At 55.0% G+C, this 5,332-nt stretch overlaps 1 protein-coding gene across 1 annotated transcript in view; it reads left to right on the forward strand.

Moving 5' to 3' along the window:
• The window catches only part of RSPH14 (radial spoke head 14 homolog), an 83,139-nt gene that overhangs the window by 10,681 nt on the left and 67,126 nt on the right, over window positions 1-5,332 (forward strand). The gene's annotated exons all lie outside the window — the stretch shown is intronic.

Below are 5,332 nucleotides of genomic sequence, written 5' to 3' on the forward strand. Positions count from 1 at the left end.
AAAAAAAAAAAAAAAAAAAATGCCAGGCGAGGTGGCCGGCGCCTATAGTTCCAGCTACTCAGGAGGCTGACGCGGGAGAATGGAGTGAACCCGGGAGGCAGAGCTTGCAGTGAGTCGAGATCATGCCACCTCACTGGAGCCTGGGCAACAGAGCGAAACTCTCGTCTCAAAAAAAAAAAAAAAAAAAGGAGTAGGGAGCTGTGGTACTGACAAGCTCATAAACAAAAGCCTCACTGGGGGTCAGGGTGGGGAGCCTCGGCCCTTCATGGCAGGGTTTGCTGGGTGCTGCTCGTGATCTGTGAAGGGCCCAGAAGGGAAGCCTGGGACACTGGCTATGCAGGGGACAGTTGGACAATGAGTAGAGGGAGGAAGGGAAGGGGGCAATATAGCAGGTGCCCAGGAGATCTGTTCTGGGGTACACTGAATGCTGTGGCCTCTGGATTAGCCAGTGTGACTGTGCCCCTTGTGGTGTCCTTCATGGGCCTCCGGGTGGGGGCCTGGGGGATGGCGAGGGCATCTATTTCAGTGGCTCTATTCTTACCAGCAAGTGGCCTTGGGCAGTAGCATCACCTATGGGAGCGTGGGTGTCATCTGTGTGGCTCAGCTGGGACAGTCTCTGAGCAGGGCTTAGCTGGCTCCCAGCGGATGCCGGTGCCCATTGGTATGGTTTCCTATCAGTGGCCACACTGGAAGGCCGTTTTCACCATGGCACCCTCTGCACCTGGCAGGGCACCTGGCATGTGGGTAGCGCTCAACAAATATTGGTTGTTTAGTAGGTTTTATGTCATACCTTAAAGGATCACTTGTTGGTTGTCTTCTTGCTACAGTTCACTTACCTGCTTGCTCATTCATTCATTCATTTGGCGGTATGTGTTGGGCCCCTGCTCTGTTCTGGCCACTGTGCCTCAGTTTCTTCCCCTGAGTCATGGGTGTCTGTGGGAGAATGGTTTCAGAGTCTTTGCTCTGGCTAGGTCTGACTTGCATGATTTCCCAGAGTAACCAGGAGGGGGCACCCCAGGACTGAGGATCGTCCCAGGTGGGCCCTGGCCCTGCAGGGGCCCTGGGTCCACGCTGCCACGCTCAGCCACAGGTACTGGTGGCTCCGCATTTCTCTAAGTTCCTTCCAGGCTGGCTTCTCATGCCCCGTGGTGGTGCCATGTCAGGAGAGGAGAAACTAGGATTGTAGAGGCAGATGCCACACACAGGCTGCCAGCCCAGGCTCCCTGCCAGCTGGGCCCCGAGTGACGCACAGGGTCCACTTCTGCTCCGTAGCCTCTCTAACCCCATGAGAAAACAGGTTTCATTTTGAAGGAGAGAGAGTTCTGTGGCTGAAATAGACAATTCTTCTCTAACCAGATTTGGGGTGCAGTTGAACAGCTCAGGGCCCCCGGAAGTATCCCTCTACCATCCCACCGGTTCTGACTGGACACACCTGTGAGTCTGTTTTGGCCCTGCCTCCAGTCACCCTCTCCTTGTGCCAGGCTCTGAGACCCCAGCCCAGTTTTAGCAGCAGCATGATGGGGCCTGTTTGACCCTGACTCCACATGTGTGCAGCCTGGGGGTGGAGACAGATGACCCTCCCAGCCCAGGGGAGAGCACCAGCCTGGGAGGAGGAGGGAGGCAGCAAGGATGCACCTGGGCCCTGCCTGTGGAAATTGGCTCCCTGACCTTGGAAAGGAGCAGAATTGGGCTTGGGAGTGGGAGGGTGCCGCGGGGGAAATGTCTGGATGCAGTTTAATCCAAGTCATTTGGGGGTGCAGGGGACATCCCTGGAGTCATAGCATCTAGGCTAGGGAGAAATCTGGGGTCTACAGCCATATCACCCAGAATGCACCCAAATCTCATCTGAACCCCAGTATGTGGGCTGCTGGAGAAGCAAAGTAGGTGCTCCTGCTGCAGTGAGCGGTGCGCTTCATCCCAGGCTACTGGCCTTGGGCGGGCCACCACTGCATCCTGTCCCTCCTCAGCAGCCGCCCGTGGACACACAGCATCCTTTGATGGGCCCAGAGCAGCCCCCTCCTCTTCCTGCCCTTGATGCCACAGGGTGAGGGGTGGAGGCCAGCTGCCCTAGAGGAGCAGGCCCTTTTCTGTCTTGCCTGACCTCAGGGCGGGGTACACCAGGACCCCAGGCACATCCTCGGCCTGACAGTCTTTGGTGGGTAGTTGTACCTGATTCCTAGACTTAGCAGGAATGATGGTCACTGATAGGGACACTCTGGCCTCTTGGTTCCTGGACTGCCAGGCCTCCCCCTCTCGTCGGGCTCATCTGGGTGAGGTGAGTGTCCATGGCAAGGTCTAGCCTCAGTGTTGCCCCAAGTCTTCATGGTGCAGTGCAGCCCTTCCTGGCACTGTCCCCTGAGCCAGATGGACCCATTTGTTCTGGATGGCTGATGTTGGAAGTAGGGTGCCAGGGCCTGTGGCTGCTGTGGGGATCTGGGGAATGTGGACAGAGTAAAGCCCCTCAGGTCCTGGCCTGGTGGGGTCACTTGTCACACATTGTGTGATGCTGATAAGTCATCGCCTCTCAGGGTCTCTGCTTCCACTTCTGTAGAATGGAATCAAGCATCTTGGCCTCCCATGAGTGTGCCCCCGCAGTAAGCAGTCACTGAGGAGAGCTGGGATTATCGTGACCACTGTTGTTGACCCATTGCAAACCAGGTGACCACATGGGCTATAGGTGAGGATGGCAATATCACACAGGAAGCCACATGATGGTGGGTCCTGGGAAAGGAGTCTAGGGCTGCGTGAAGTAGGACAAGGCGGGGTTAGTCACCTGCAGAGGGCAGGGCCGGTCCAGCCGTCCCCAGAGCCTCCCCTTCAGGCACCTTGCCACCTGCTCTAGCCTCCTCTCACCAGCTCCCTTGGTGCGTCCTGGTACTTACCTCCCCTTGGCTAAGACTCCTGGACCCTCCCAGCTCAGCACGCGCCTTCTCTGTGGGGCATTGTTTGGAGGAACGAGGTGGATCAGAGGTGCCGGCCTTGAGCTGCTCAATGGAGTTTCCAACACCCCTTCCCACTCGACCCTGGAGCCCTGGCAGATGGAATGTGGGGAAGGAGGAGACTTCCAAGAAGCCGCCCAGGTGACTTTGAGCTGAGAGGATGGGGAAGGACATGTCAGGCAAAGGGATCGTTGGGAGCAAGAGCGGAATAAGGCAGGTTCAGGAGGAGAACTAGTGCAGGTGAACTGCACGGGAGGACAGAGCTGGAAAGGCTGACCGTGCCCGAGGTTTCTCTGCAGCCTACGGGGGAACTGGAGACGCCTGACTAGGTTCTGGGAACCAGGAGAAACCATGCTCCAGGGAAGGCCTCCTCTGATCTTTGCATACATTAGGAAGGGAGGCTCAATCCCTTTCTCCCTTTAGCCATGTATTTTTAGATTAAAGATGCTCACGGCGAAATTACTGCTCTTTTCACAGTTGGCATTAAAAGCACAAAATAAGTCTCAACGATTTTAAGTCACACGTTATTTCTTCAGAAACAAAAGCCCCTTTGGGTTCTGGCTGTTTGGTGACGTAGGAAGGTGTGAAGGGAGTCCCTGCGTGGGCTTAGGAGTGGGGATGGGGTGGTGACAGTGCCAAGGCTGCGTGTGTATCTGCGTACGTGTGCATGTGCTTGTGTGCGTGCATGTGTGTGTGTGCCTGCCGACCCCCCACTTTGCTTGAGGTCCTGCTTTGAGGAGGAGGCTGCAGAGTGGTTCTGTGCTGCTCCCTGTAGGTTTCTGTCCTGTGCAGGTGTCGATCCAGGCGAGGACCCCAGCAGCAGGAAAGATCAGCTCCAGGGGGAGCAGGACAGCTCCCTGGCCTGGTGAATCCTGGCTTGACTGCTCCCTGGCCTCAGGCACCTTTCCTTGTCTGTAAAATGGGCACCTCTGGCAACCTGCTGAGGTGGGGTGTTACATAAAATCATTAGTAAGGAGCCCGGCTCCGTGTCTGGTTCGCAGCAGACCCTTGGTGAATGCATTCCATTGACTTCTGATCAGCACTTTTCCACTATATCCAGATACCTCTAACCACACAAGCCAGTCAGCAAGCACTGTATATACACTCAGGGACCCCTCCTCCCCACAACCCTACAAGGTTTGCCCTACACTACTGCGGGCACAAGCACCCTCCAGGCCCTCAGGGCACCTCTTCCACTCTGCAGGATGACTCTGACCTTGGCCAAGGTGCCCACATGGTGGGAGGGGGCCAGGGTATGGCACAGCCTGGGTCAGTGTTGGGTGGGGTCTTGGGGGCAGCGGGAGGGGCAGGAGTCATCATCACCCACAAACCTCCACACCAGGACTGCATGGACCTGGCAGGTTTCCCCTCTTTGCATTTTCTTTCCTCTCGTGATGTTTATTCTTGATGTTTATTGCAAAATGACTCTACCTAAATGTATGGAGGTATAGGGGTGGGGTTTGGAATATGGGACCTCAGAATGGCGGTGTCCCCGGCTGCCCTCCCAGGTGGCACCAAGTCCAGCCACAGGTCAGCCACACATATAGCACACCAGGACAATGCTGGGCTCCATTCAGGGTATTTTATTTTCTTAAAGTAGACAACCTTTGACTTTCATCCAATCACCGGCTTCTCTTTCCCCCGTACATCTCCTCACGTCCTTGGCTGTGATTCTGCGCACTGACCTCAGACACACAGCTACTGCACGGAGAGAGGGAGGGAGACCCGGCAAGGGCTCCGGTGGTGCCTCTCCTCTCCATGGCGCAGTTCGTATTTACACACGACGGCCCTTGGCGAAGGTCCTTTCCACGCGGTTGCCCACAGGCCCTGGGACAGGAAGGCCCAGATCAGGGTCCCAGCAGGGCCTCCCTCAGGCCACAACGCTGGCTGTGCCTTCACAGGAGTCAGAGCATTCCCAGCCAGTCTCAGGCGTGGGGCATGCCGGGACCAGGGGTGCCACCTCTTTCTCCCCTTCCTTCACTCTGCAAAGCCACAAATAATTTACTCTTTAAATACCAAGACACTTAGCTATTGTTCATTTGCTCCCAGGTGAAAGAACCTTCTTTAAATACGTCGCATTTATTTTCTTAAATAAAAACAAAGCAGAAAACTGCACCATTAACAAGAGGACACTGCAGAGGCTTATGTACAACACGTGTCCCGCGAGGCTGGCGCAGGACTGCCAGTCACTCCAAAATTTCTTTGGAGCAGAGAGACAGAATCGTCCAGATAACAACTTTTACACTCAGCAAGCCAGACACAAAAAAGACCACCTGAAAAAAAATATGTTTTGAAAATCTGCATTTAAAAAAGAATACTCAACCGCATTTGAAATTTTTTTCTGCGAAACACCACGAGATTTGGCCAAAAAAAAAAAAAAAAAAAAAAAAAAA

This window comes from Rhinopithecus bieti, unplaced genomic scaffold (assembly GCF_001698545.2).
Source record: "Rhinopithecus bieti isolate Rb0 unplaced genomic scaffold, ASM169854v2 scaffold_19723, whole genome shotgun sequence".
In the NCBI taxonomy this organism is placed as follows: Eukaryota; Metazoa; Chordata; class Mammalia; order Primates; family Cercopithecidae; genus Rhinopithecus; species Rhinopithecus bieti.